Source organism: Crotalus tigris, unplaced genomic scaffold (assembly GCF_016545835.1).
Source record: "Crotalus tigris isolate CLP2741 ecotype Arizona unplaced genomic scaffold, ASM1654583v1 scf7180000017683.1919423, whole genome shotgun sequence".
Taxonomy (NCBI): domain Eukaryota; kingdom Metazoa; phylum Chordata; class Lepidosauria; order Squamata; family Viperidae; genus Crotalus; species Crotalus tigris.
The window spans coordinates 1,187,744-1,202,156 of record NW_024096563.1 but is presented as its reverse complement, the minus strand read 5'-3'; positions in this window follow the sequence as shown (position 1 = coordinate 1,202,156).

Genomic DNA, 14,413 nt, shown 5'->3' with positions numbered 1-14,413 from the left:
TCTCGGTTGCGGCTGCTGCGGCGGCTGCAGCGACGGCGACGGGGAAGCGGGCTTTGCCCGGCGGGCGCCAGGGGGAGGCGGGAGCCCGGTGGATGGCAGCGGCCCGGTTCTTCCCGCGGCGTGGAGGGAGCTGCGGTGGGAAAGAAGAGCCCCCCCCCTTCGTCCTTTGCTGGGGGGGGGGGCGTGGGAAAAACGCAGCCGGGGGAAGAAGAAAAAATCTCCCTTGTTGCAATTTTGCAATAAAGAATAATCATGATTTATGATGGGGAGGAGGAGGAGGAAAGAAGAGGAAGAGAAAGAGTAGGAGGAGCAGAAGGAAGAAAGAGGAGGAGGAGGAGAGGTAGAGGAGGAGGAGGAGGAGAAGAGAAGGAGGAGAAGCAGGGAAGGAGAGGAGGAGGAGGAGGAGGAGGAGGGAAAGAAGAACAGGAGCAGGAGGAGGAGGGGAGGAGGAGGAGGAAGAAAGAGGAAAAGGAGGAGGAGGAGGAGGAGAAGAGGTAGAGGAGGAGGAGGAAGAGAAGGAGGAAAAGTAGGGAAGGAGAAGAGGAGGAGGAGGAGGGAAAGAAGAGCAGGAGCAGGAGGAGGAAGAGGAGGAGGAGAAGAGGTAGAGGAGGAGGAGGAGGAGGAGGAGGAAGAGGAGGAGGAGGGAAAGAAGAGCAGGAGGAGGAGGAGGCCACCCAATAGTCTGGGTTAGCATTCCTGACTTGGCGGAGATAACCTTAGCAACTCCAGTCAAGGTTCCACCAATTTCTGGGGGTTCCGATTGGAAGGAATGAATTAGCTTCCTCCCCAGCAAATACTCCCAGCGCAGCCTGATCCTATATTTACCCCGCTGGAAGCCCCGCTTGATCCAGGAGGGGTCGCATCCCAGACCCAAGATTGCCAAGTTCCCTTTAGCGCCGTCTTCTTAGTTCTCCTGGAAGTTTAGCGGGGTTTGCTCGCTAGTAAGTAGGCCGGCTTCGTATGAAACGCCTTACACGCTCTTTCCACCCAACCGAGAGATCCGGGAAAAATAGCGCTGGAAATTAAACATTGCGCGGGCCCCACCGCCAAATCTTAGTCTTCTGTAAACTGCTTTTTCGGTTTTTGAGTTTTCCTAGACATTATCCTTCCTCCCACCCCGCCCTCTCAGTTTTATTAATTTCTTGCAAGGTATTTAAAAGAAAAAAAGACCGCTGGAACGTTTTATTGTTGCTACCGGCGCGAAGGCTTAACCATCTGGTCGCGTCGCTCTTTCGGACTTGATCCTAAAAACCCACCAGCGACTGCCTCGAAAATGCATTTCGTTAGCAGCAGAGAGCCCAGCGCTCTACTTTTCAGGGTTAGGTTTTTGGGAAAACTGGAAATTTATTTCCAAAATTGGGACTGTTGTTTCAAATCGAACCCGGTAATATTTTTTTTTTAAATAACTCCATTCCCTTAAAAAAAAACAGGAATAAGAATGACCCGCAGGAATGCAATCTTGATGTTGTAAAGTCGTTCTTGAAATAAGCTGTAGCTGGATTTTAAAATAGTTACACACATAAAGCAAAACCTTGGGACTGCTTTTAACGCAGGCGGGTGACAATTTTAGATTTCTTTAACATTTCAAATTGTAGATTCGACTCAAAGTCTTTAAATGCGCGATGGTTTCCGAATTCTTTTCGCTAACAGAGGCAAAAAGTCGGAGGTGGTCAATTTCAAAGCTTGGTTTTAATCTCCCCACATTTTTTTCCTCAAAGTTCTTTGCCCCATAGAAGAAGCTGACCGGAATTAAAGTCCCATGTATAAAATTAATTTGGAGCAACAACGTTTCTTTGATTCGCCTTTAATGTAGGCAACATATGTCCATTTTTGAACTAGACAGAATTCCTCATCTGACCAGACAAAATGGATATTGAGTGACAGTCATAGGTTTTTTCAACTCTAGCTGAAGTTATTTCAGTAAGGCTTGATCCATAAATTTAGGATTTAGTTGATTTTCTTTGTTTTGTTGGTCAACCCTATATAGATTAATAAATGGGAATGATACACTGGTAGAGCAGTGGTGGGTTAGTTCCTATTATAATGTCTGGACATACCTATTTTAAGTCAGGGCAACTTACTTTACAATAAAGGCAAAAAAAATATAAGTTTCTCTTCGGATAACATTGCGCATCTGATGTCAGGCATAGCACGGGAAAACTTACACCATGATGGAAATTTTAGCCTTAACTTTATTGAACAAGAAATAATTTTTGCCCTTTTCATTTTAACAATAACAATAACAACAATAATAATAATGTATGTAATTATTTGATTATAATATTTCATCCTTAGATATAATCCACAAATACAAACCCTAACAGGGACCTTAATCTTTCTAGCAGTTGCTAAAGAATGGAAATAGGCATATAGTATGCCTACCTTTTAGGGATTGTGAAAAAATATAGGTTTTATCCACGTGGGCAGATTTTAGATAATGACACGCATTTGTTTAGGGTCCGCGTTCTCACCACAGGCTTTATCAGGGCAGAGAGAAAAGCAACATTTTAGATTTCAATGGCTCAGCCAGAGTAATTTGAACCTTGACTAACTTTTCTGCGTTTTGTTGGCTTGGGGATGGCCGAAGGCAGTTTGCAAAGGCAAAAACTAGCTAGGTTGATTCGGGAACCAGGTTAAGGCGTCTCTCCCAATGCTCCTGTGTTACATTCCGCGTTTAATGAGTGGATAAAGGCACATTCACACATAGAAATAAAGACTCCTTGGAATCCCGCGTGTTTTCTGAGCAATCTGAACCCCTCCAAGTGACTTTAAGGGGACGGTAGAGTCTTCTTTCAATCTTGGTGCGACTCGGTTGGTTCGAATCTGAAACCCAGTCGGGCGTTTCCTCGTGGTCACCTTTCCAAGCTCTAACGAGATCCGGCGTTATCTTCCAAAGCCAGACAAGCTCAACCACAGGACCGTAAAGGTTGGCAGCCGACGATCTGGGCATCAGCTGACCTAAGAAATCGGCAGAAGCCAGTTCCTTTCACACATCCTTGTATCTAACCCCAGACAACCCTACTCTCTTCTGTGTCTCCTTCTCCACCTCCACGCCCCGATCGCATCTGGGCCTTTGTCTGCAATGGACGATTCGGAGAAAGAAGATCGCCCCGTGCAGCTCTCTCCCTGTGTATGTGTGTACTCTGCTTTGCTCACGTGTTGCATTCACACGAACCGACCGGCCTCGCTAAGGGCAGCTGCATCGGTGGGGGAGTGAGAGGGACAAATGTGCGATGGCTGCTCTCGGGCCTTTCCCCGGGTAACGCGGGATTCCTTGCATAACGTGCGAAGCCAGGAAACGTCAGTCTCCCGGGGAAGCAGGTCGTGTGAAAGCGGCCAACGTCTAATGGAGGAACCTCAGCTGGGACTCCTTGGCTTTGAGGCTTGGAAAGGGAGGATCAGATTATTTCTTTGCAAACCCCCCCCCCCTTTCTGTTCCTTGCAACCTCTGTCAACCCCCCTCCGTCCCCCCCCCTTGAAAGCAAAAGTCATTGAAATCTCCCACCCACCACCCAAACCCCAGAACTGTCCTGAAACACAATCATTTTGTGGCTCAGTGTGACCCACATCCAAGAATCTGAAATCCTGGACCAGGTTTTGCGCCGGTCCCTGGTAAGACGGGAAAGTGCTTCAAATTCACACCTCGGAAGAAGCCAGAAAGCAGGAAGTGAAAAGGCTGGTATTTTCCCGCATTTCTTCATCTCCAGGTATGTTGAAATGAGGCGGTTTAAGGCCAACATTTTCTATTCATTGCCTCTTTTATTATTGTTTTGTCTGTTTTGCAGGTACATTGAGAGCTTCTGCAGCTGAGACAAATTCCTTGTATGTCTAATCACACTTGGCCAAATAAAATATTCTTCTCTTCTCTTTCCTTCCCTCCTTCCCTCCCTCTTCTCTTTCCTCCTCCCTCCCTCTCTCTCTTCTTTTCTCCTTCCTTCCCTCCCTCCCTCCCTCCCTTTCTCTTCTCTTCCCTTCTTCTTCTCTTCCCTTCTCTTCTCCTTCCTCTTCTGTTCTCTTCTCTTCTCTTCTCTACCCTACCCTGCATTATTATTATTATTATTATTATTATTATTATGGATCATTGCACAGTCAGCCAGATGTTCAGACTGGATTTGGCATTTTGTCTATCGAGTCCTTACCCAGGACCTGGGATAGGCAAATGTGGATGTTTGATATTATTATTATTATTATTATTATTATTATTATTATTATTATTATTATTATTATTATTATTATTATTATATTCTTCTTACATTGTAATCTTGTACCAGCCAATCCTTTTTTTTTTTCTGGGAACCTGAGGCTTCCCAGGATCAACATAAAAAGGCTGTGTTTTCCAAGAAGGGTGTTTATGAATAAACGAACACATTGCTCATTTGTTTGTTTGCTTCCCACCTTTATTATTTCCCAAATAACTCAAGGCGAGAAAGATATCCAGCACACCTTCCTCCTCCTATTTTCTCTAATACAACAACCCTGTGAGGTGGGTTGGGCTGATGGAAAGGGACTGGCCCAGTCACCCAGATGGCTTTCCTGTCTAAGGCGGGACTAGAACTCTCAGCCTCCCGGTGATTGGTCCAAAGTCACCCAGCTGGCTTTCGTGCCTAAGGCAGGCCTAGAACTCCCGGTTCCTGATGGGTGGCTGGGGAGTTCTGGGAGTTGAAGTCCACCCATCTTAAAGTTGTCACGTTTGGAAAAAAAAACCGCTGCTTGAAACCTTGCTTTCTACAAGAACCAGTGAAGACTCTTTCTGTCCCAGACGTAAGCAAAGTATCCGTCAGGTCCTCGGTCCGGCCCCTCTGCTCTCTTCCTTGTTTCAAGAGCCTTTCTTTCCTTTTGACCTTTGGGGCTGGGGGCCTTGATCCAGCCCAACCACTTCCTCTGCGGACCCCAGATGACTTGAGCAAACAAAAAGTCAAACACTCCGCAAGACGGACAAGGTTGGCTTGTGTTTTCCATGTGGTTGTGTTGGAAAAGTGCCTCCTGGCTCCCCATGTGAAGGAAAGGTTTACAACCTGCACTTGGGGGATTGGACTGATCGGTGGATTCCCCCTCCCCGCTTTGCTCTGCTGGATGTCTGACATCCTGTGGGAGGCCTTTCCTTACATAAGGACAAAACACAATTTTATTTTTCCTCCGAATCCTTGGAGGCAGACAGAAGAAAGCGTTGGGCCTTCCCCAGCAAAAGAACAAAATCTCGACTCCGCTCCTGGTCCGAAAGTATCCTTTGGGCTGTGGTTGTCTGACGCAACACACTGAGGGCTTTTTAGAACAACGGTGGGTCTTTGCACAGGAGGGATGGCTTATGTTTGCTGTTTTCTAAAATAGAAACCCAATAGAATTGGGTTTTGCAAAAAAAAAAAAAAATGTTACTAAAGGGCCTAAGCTTTCATGAGCTGCAGCCCACTCCGTCACACAATCTTGTACCTTTTAGCAAAATTCACTAGTCTGAAAAGGGGCTAACCAAACTCCTTAATAAGGTTTTGTGGTGCCATAGACTAACATGGCTTCCCTTCCTTCCTTCCTTCCTTCCTTCCTTCCTTCCTTCCTTCCTTCCTTCCTTCCTTCCTTCCTTCTTTCCTTCCTTCCTTCCTTCCTTCCTTTTCTCTTTACTTCCTTCCTTTTCTCTCTTCCTTTTCTTCCTCCCTCCCCTTCTATCTCCCTCCCTCCCTTCCTCTCTCCCTCCCTCCCTTCCTCTTTCACTTTCCTTCCTTCCTTTTTTCCTTCCTTCCTTACTCCCCATCTATTTCCCTCCCTCCCTCCCTTCCTTTTCTCTTTACTTCATTCCTTTTCTCTCTTCCTTTTCTTCCTCCCTCCCCTTCTATCTCTCTCCCTCCCTCTCTCCCTCCCTCCCTTCCTTTCACTTTCCTTCCTTTCTTTTTTCCTTCCTTCCTTACTCCCCATCTATTTCCCTCCCTCCCTCCCTTCCTTCTCAATATCATCCCTCTTTTCTCCATTCCTTCTTTCCTTTCCTCCCTCCCTCACTTTTTTCCTCCTTCCCTTCCTCTATTTCTCTCTCCTCCTCTCCTCTCCCCCCTCTCTCTGTATGTATGTGCATGCATGTGTGTGTGCATGTGTCTGTATGCATATATGTGTGTGTATTTATATATGATCCTTTAATTTATTTAAGAGCAATGCACAATCATTCTTGTTCTGATTCTTGTAAATAGGCTCTCCCACTTCCTACTTGTTCAAAAAAAATCTTTTGAGTGTTAAAGATGGAAAATCTGGTTCAATCTGCATTGCTATCATCCCAGATCCAATTAGCCATTTGGAACAGACAAAAACATTACAAGATCAATCCAAAATCAGATTAATATCCAATCCGTAATCACATTAATCACAATCTGCTCATAATTGGACATCAGATAATCTTCGTGGACAGCCTGAGAAGGCTGAATCCCATTAGCAAACTAATTCTCTATTTTTCCAATTTGTTGTCTATCAGCACACCAGGTTTTGTAGAGAAAAAAAACCCCAGCAAATCAAATCTCATTCACGTGAATGCTTTAAAGTCAACATTTAACAATCCTGCAAATACAGATTTATTTGAATCTTGGAGAATATTAACAAATGACTAACATTTATTTCCTTAAGAAAAAATAAATGCATCGGTTATTGTTTTCTAGTGAACATGCATTCTTTGACCTACTTATACATTTACCATTAGGCTGTTATAATAATATCTCATAATTTTTTGTAAATCTCTCCTCAAAATGCTATGAAACTTTCAGATAAAATCAAACAGGGCTAACATAATATAGGACAACAGGTATTTTGAAAATAATAGAACCAGCATGCTTATTGTGGATAGTTTCTAGATCTGTGTGGGGGGTTTTTTTTTGTTTTATAATGGACATAACCTGTTCTTAGAGTTGAATAAAACAGCAGGGAAATCTTTTAGGAAGATCCATTTAACAAAAACAAGCTCTTCTATGTTATTCTTGGCTTACAAAACTGATCAGTGGATTACATGTTTATTGATCGATAGCCAATTTCTTACTAAATAATTGCCAAATGTTTTGAAATGCAAACAGACGATTGCATTTGCAAATGCTTTTTCTCAGCCTGGAAATTCTGGGTTTGAAACTTTCTCTCTAATGGATTAGCTTGTAACTGAAAGGTTAATTTATGTAAGAAGGAATTTATTTCCTTCCGTTAGCATGAAGCGGTGTAAATCCATTTATATAGCTATTGATTTGCAAATTTTCAAGCAGAGCCTACTAAAAGTAAGTAGAGCTGAAAGGAAGGCAACAATAAACGGACCCTACTTCAGATGTCTCCAAAAAAAGCTTGAAATACAGTTATCTCCCCCCCCCGTTCCACCCGACAGAAAAACTGTCCAACTAAGGCACAAGCTACAACTTTTGTATATATATTTAAAAGCAAGCTGACACTGATTTCTCCCATCCAGGGAAACATGGCATTTTGTAAACTCAATGATCCTAAAGTTCATTTAGTGACTGTTTGATGTTAGGACGAGACTGAAAAAATGACTGTTTTTCACACTCATGAACAGGGGTAGACAGCCTAGGCTCTTTTATGACTCATGGACTTCAACTCCCAGAATTCCTGAGTCAGCATAGCTGGAAGTTGAAATCCATGAGTCATAAAAGAGCCGAGGTTGCCTACCCCTGCTCATGACTGTTGCAGCATTTCCATGACCATGTGATCAAAATTCGGATGCTTGGCAACTGACTCATATTTATGACAGTTGCAGCATCCCGGGGTCATGTGATCCGCTTTTGCGATCATCTGACGAGCAAAGTCAATGGGGAAGCCAGGTTTGCTTAACAACCGTGTCGCTAGCTTAACAACTGCGATGATTCGCTTAACAAGAAAGGTCACAAAATGGGGCGAAACTAATTTAATTAATGTCTCACTTAGAACAGAAATTTGGGGCTCATTTTTGGTCGTAAGTCAAGGACTACCTGTATTGTAATTTCTAGACCTCAAGGAATATGCTTGTCTGATCCATTAGTGATCTGGGTTTGTTTCGTCCCAGGCTAGACAGTAGTTTTAGTGTTTCAGAGATTCCACTAAGTTTAAGACTCAAGTTTCATCCTGGACTAGCAAATCTAATTGTCAACGCTTCTAATATTGAATATTCTTGCTTTGACAAAATATGCAGAACTGTCTGGTACTTTTAGAGTTAATTCAGATGAGAATGAGAGAGGAGAATCTTTGCCCTCCAGGTTAATTGGAAGATGTGAATCATGACCCCAGAATAAGGGAGGGGAAATGCCTGGAATGTTATGTGCAAAGGGAAGGGAAATTCAGATCTTGGCATTCTCCATGCCGTGCTGACACTCCTCTACACTAATAAAGGCTTTTTAGGTTAAACCATGCCTGAAAGTTCTTTGAAGTGTTTCATTAGTCAAACACATGACACTAATCAGGTTTGCTAGCAGGCTGGCTAAGGAATTCTGGGAGTTGAAGTCCACAAATCATAAAAGGGCCAAGTTTGAAGAGCCCTGATGTAGAGCATTTTCAGACCCAAAACGGGCCTTCTCTGATCAACTCAAAGAGGACAAAGCCAATGATAAGAAGGTAGCTGAAGTCTCCATTGCGGTCCTGGCCTTCTTGGAACCATTGGTTGGGCTGGAGCTGTCCAAGGTCCTGCTGCTTCAGATGGACTATCTCCTATCTTGGCTGAATGTATAAGTGTCCTTGCTCCTTCAGACTGAACCAGAAGCTCCTACTTTGAGCAGTTATTTATGTATTTCTACTTCTCTTTTTGATGGGGAAGAAGTTAGAAAGTCTCAGTAGATTTTTAATTGCAGCAGGTAAATGTCTTGGAAGGACAATATCTGAATATAACCACAGTCCACTTAATTTAGTTGACTACTAGCCAGGTTTTAGACAAAAGTCTTCCAAAAGCTAGTTGGAGAGACTAGGGACTGAATCTGGGGAACTTCTAAACCCCATCTTTAAAAATAAAAAGGAATGCCCACTCCTGCTCTATCTAAGAGAATAGTTCTAGGATTTTAGGCATGGCTTCTTCCGAGCCCCACTGGAGAGACCGCACATTAACCTGGGGATTTTCAGTGGAGAAGAGCATGTGACAGTTGCAATTCTCTCTCTCACACACACATCCCTATTATCGATCTATCATCTGTCTAATTATCTGTCTGTCTGTCTGTCTGTCTGTCTGTCTATCTATCTATCTATCTATCTATCTATCTATCCATCCATCCATCTATCTCTATCTCTATCTATTTATCTAGTTATGTATCTATCTTCTATCTATTCCTCCCTCCCTCTCTCCCCCCCTCTCTCTCATCTCCCTTTAAAATAAACCAGAACAAGACATTCCAGGGATTTAATCCAGGGTAACAATGGGCTTTAAAAAAGTCACTCATTATGTATCCTCTTTCTTTCTTTCTTTCTTTCTTTCTTTCTTTCTTTCTTTCTTTCTTTCTTTCTTTTTTCTTTCTTTCTTTCTCTCTCTCTCTCTCTCTCTCTCTCTCTCTCTCTCTCTCTCTCTCTCTCTTTCTTTCTTTCTTTCTTTCTTTCTTTCCTAAAATAACATTCCAACAAGGACTCCAAACAATAAAGCCTCAGGCTCTGGTTTAGTATAAAGGGTGTAAAAAAGCACAACTGTGTCCCTGTTTTTTTTTTCCCTTTTTAAACTCCATTACACTGAAAGCCTTTTTTTTTCTAGAGAAAGATTTTGTTGTGGTTCAACTAAAGTGGATCAAGCTGATACCATCTTCACCCCTATTAGAAGCTTCTAAAAAGCTCCGCCAAATGGGGAAATATGCTTCCTCTAGGCAGGGGGGGTGTCTGTTTTTTTGTTTTTAGCTTTCAGCCTTCTCCAGCCACTGAGTGGGCCCAAGCCTTGTCTGGCCCTTTAGCATTTCTCCTGATCCTTTAGCCTTCCCTCCCACACACCCCCTCCCCATTTTCCCCAAAGCTACTTATTGATAAACCTCATCTGTTTGCATTCGCTTCTATAGGATTCACGCTTGACCGGCAAGTTTTCTATCAGTGCCCCAAACTAACCGATCTCCTCTCTCTTCTTGCAACTTAAAACGCCAACCTCTCAGGAGCAGACCGGATATCCAAGCAGCCAAACATCCCCGCGATCCGTGGGAGGAAATCACTTAGAACAGCAACAATATACAAAACGAAAACTGGAATCTAGGAATAACCCGCATAAATAAAATAAACTTTGCTAGCTGGCTAAATGCAGATAGATAAGAGCCTGTGGGCTGTTGTTAGAACAGGGTTGTGGGTCACTTTGGCAAGACATAAGAGTGGTGTTGTGGTTCGTCTGGATGTTATCTGCACTGTCTATGCTTCCTTGCTGCGTTTTTGAAACGCCCTCCCTGTTTGCAGAGTTCCTTGATGATCCAGCTGGATTGTCAGGGTAGGATGATCACCAGCTTCAGGAATGATGGTGAAATGCTTTCTAACAATTATGGCAGCATTTCTCAACTCTGGCAACTTTAGGATGGGTGGACCTCAACTCCCAGAATTCCCCAGCCAGCCATGCTGGCTGAGGAATTCTGGGAGTTGAGATCCACCCATTTTAAAGTTGCCAAGGTTGAAAAACACTGAGCTGGAGGCTAAATAAGATAAGAGCTTGCCATAATAGTACAGGCAATCCTCAACTTACAGCCAACATTGCTGTTGCTGAGACATTTGTTAAGCAAATTTTGCCCCATTTTATGACCTTATTGACCACTGTGGTTAAATGAAACACTGGCATTATTTAATAACACGGTTGTTAAGTCAGTCTGGTTTCCCCACTGACGTTGTTTGTCAAAAGTTTGCCAAGGGTGATCAGATGAGACTGCGATCGTCATAAATACGAATCATTTCTCAAGCCTCTGACTTTTGATCACGTGCCCATAAGGATGCTGCAATGGTGTGAAAATCGGTCATATAAGTCACTTTTTTTTAGTGCTGTTGTAAGTCTAAATGGTCACTAAACTAACTGTTGTAAGTCAAGGATTATCTGTAGAATCCTGCACCAGGCAGAAGGGGTGGAATAGATGACCTCCAAAGCTCCTTCCTGCTCTTCCATTTTATGATGCCGGGCAAATCTTTGGAGAAGGTTCACAAGCTTTTCTCTGTCACCCCAGAAGGTTGAGATAGAGACGGACAACTGCCATTAATTGATTTCCGGTTTACAAGAGTTACGGACATGTGGCACCGATCCATATAGTCTCGTCCTGCTCTATTGATCTTATTGATTTGCAGCTGAAGGACAAACACCTGCTGGCTGGGGGGATGGGGGGGGCTCAAAAGTTTCCCAGATATTTGTATGGCAATAAACCTGACCTACATTTCCCTTTTTTTTATCCTAATCCAAGGATTTGGTGTCTAACATATGCATACAACTGGTGTAAGATGTATCTCCGATTATTCTATGGAGGGTATTGTTTTTGCCTGTGGGGTTTGTCTTCCTCACTAGGTCTTTCCAAAAGGAAAAGAGAGAGGGAGAGAGAGGATTATCTGCCTAGGGGGGCGAAGCAATGAGATATTTATGTAGCGATATAGAAAATCTGGACTTTTTTCTTCTTGCACGTCGATGAGATTATTATTATTATTTTAAATGCTGTTAATGTTCAAGGCATTTTTACGCAGCCCTGTTTAATTTCCAATTGATGGTTCCTATTTCTAATGCAGTTAGCCATGGAAACAGGACTTTGCTTTGTAAGAATGATGGGTTTAAGACAGAGAAGCAACATTCTTAATCAAACTTTCTGCCATTCGTCGGATGCCAGCCATGCGTGCTGTTTTCAGCAGGATGTGGAATGCTGTCTGGATGTCCTTGCCAATTGCTGGGAAGATATGGAGATTTGTTCCCTGAGGTTGCCTATGCTGTGCATCCAGAAACAGGCATTGCAATACACTAGAATTTTTGGAAAAAAAATTCAGAGAAGAGCAACTAAGATGATCAAAGGCCTGGAGACTAAAACATACGAAGAACGGCTGGGGGACTCAGGTTTGGCTAGTCTAAAGAAAAGAAGAAACTGGGGTGACATGATAGTAGTGTTCCAGTACTTGGGGGGCTGCCACAAAGAAGAGGGGATCACTTTAATTCTCCAAAGCACCAGAGGGAAGGATGAGAAACAATGGTTGGAAGCTGATCAAGGAGAGAAGCAACCTGGAATTAAGAAGAAACTTCCTAACAGTGAGGACAATCAACCAGTGGAAAAGCTTGCCCCCAGAAATCATGGGCGCTCCATCACGGGAGATTTTTAAGAGGAGACTGGATAGTCACTTGTCTGAGATGGTGTAGGTTCTCCTGCTTGCGCAGGGGGCTGGACTAGAAGACCTCCAAGGTCCCTTCCAGCTCTATTCTATTCTAGAATGTTCTGTGCAAAAGATAGATGGGGAGAGATGGAAAATTTGGTCAAAGGCGACAAAGCAATAATCACCCAGCCAACTTTCATGGCTAACACGGGACTTGCGGTCTTAATCACTAGAGCACTAGACCAGTGATTTTAGACCTTTTAGAGACCGAATGCCCAAACTGCAACCCAAAACCCACCTATGTATCGTCGGGTGCTGGGTGGGTGTGGCCATTGGGTGGGCGTGGCTGCGGTGGTAATGGCAGACTGGGTGGGACTAAAAAGTTCAATCAATCAATTCCAACTTTGCAAGATCTGTTTTTTCTTGCGAGAAGTTGAAATTGACTGATTGAACCGTTGTTGTTGTTTTTGCACATGGCGGCGGAGGCCTAAAGCGGGCTGGGGTGACGGTGCTCGTGCCCACAGAGAGGACTGAGTGCCGCCTCTGGCACCCGTGTCATAGGTTCGCCACCACTGCACTGGACCAAACTGGCCATAGTATAATAAACTGGCCATGATATCCATTCATACATGCTGGATATCCCCAAAGGGGCTGATTTCACACCCCACAGCTATGCCATAGTATAATTCTGCTACAAGGAGGTGGCCGTGCGTAACACAGGTACCCTACTTCATCCTTTCCAGAGTGTTAGTGCCCAATCTTTCAAGCTTCCGAGGCCGCAGGGCAAGCATTTTGACCAAACGTGCAGGCAGTTTAAATCTTTACAGCCTGTCATCCTGTACAGAACCAAAGAAAAGACTAAATACAAGCAGTCCTCGGCTTACGACTGAGCCCCAAATTTCTGTTGCTAAGCGAGACAGTTCTTAAGTGAGCTTTGCCCCGTTTCACGACCTTCCTTGCCACAAGTTTTTAAGCGAATTGCTGCGGTTGTTAAGTTACTAACCTAATTATAAACTGAATCTGGATTTCCCGTTGAATTTGCTCGTCAGAAGGTTGCAAAAGATGATCCCATAACCTTGGGACACTGCAACCGTCACAAGTACATGCCAGTTGCCAAGCAACTGAATGTTGATCACGTGACCACGGGGATTCTGCAATAGTTGTGTGAAAAACAGTCCTAAGTTGCTTTTTTCAGAGCCGTTGTAAGTTTGAACAGTCACTAAATGAATTCTGGTAAGTCAATATCTACACGAAAGAGCTGCCAAAATACTCTCTTGGGGTTTTGAAAGCTGCCACAGTCCTGGTGACATCCTGGCACTTTATTTCTCCCATGGGCTTTCTGCCACTGGGACCAGCTGCAGCTGGGCTGCACGGCTTCTCCTGAGCAGGATTAGGTAAACCACCAAGGTTGGGTTTGATCGGTTGCGTCGGCTGCCTCCATGGCTCACAACACAAACCACATTCCGAGAAGTTCTCGTTTAATCACTTTCATATTGCCCCGTGAAATTCAAATCCGGAGACCAAAAAGCTTGGTTCCTTAAAAACCCCTTGAAAGCCCATAAATTATAGAAGGGAAAGAACGAGCCTCTTGCTTTAGGAATGGGCTCTGCAGATTTAATGGCCTTTGAGCTGCGTCTGAGGAAGGAGCGTCAGCTGACGGAGTAGTAAATCTCTTGGAAGGGAGATACAGGGCTGGGCTGGTGTGGCGTGACTGGGCTTTGAAGCTGCTAGGTCAAACAGATAGTTGGCAGGAGAAGGGGAAAGGGGAGGGGAAAGACCCAGGCAAGAAACTCCCAGCATTTCAGCTTTCCAATCTTGTTCCAGGCACCTCCGGACAGATTATGCAAAGCCCCTCCAAACTTTGGGCAGATGCAAAGTGGAAAAGCAGCAGGGAGGTTTAATGCATATTCCACTCAGGCCGAAAGTGGTGGTTGACTTGGTCTTGGCGAGAAATACTTGGTGAAGCTTTCATGCAGGGGGGTCTGGTTTATAGGCAAGGCTCTGAGACATTCTGATTTTTTTAAAGAATAGAATAGAGTTGGAAGGGACCTCGGAGGTCATTTAGTCCAACCCCCCCTGCCCAAGCACCATTTCTGACAGTCTCTAACTTCTGAAGGCAAGGCAAGCTGTTCCATTGGTTGATTGTTCGCACTGTCAGAAAATTTCTCCTTATTTCTAAGTGGAGTCTCTCCTTGAACAGTTTCCA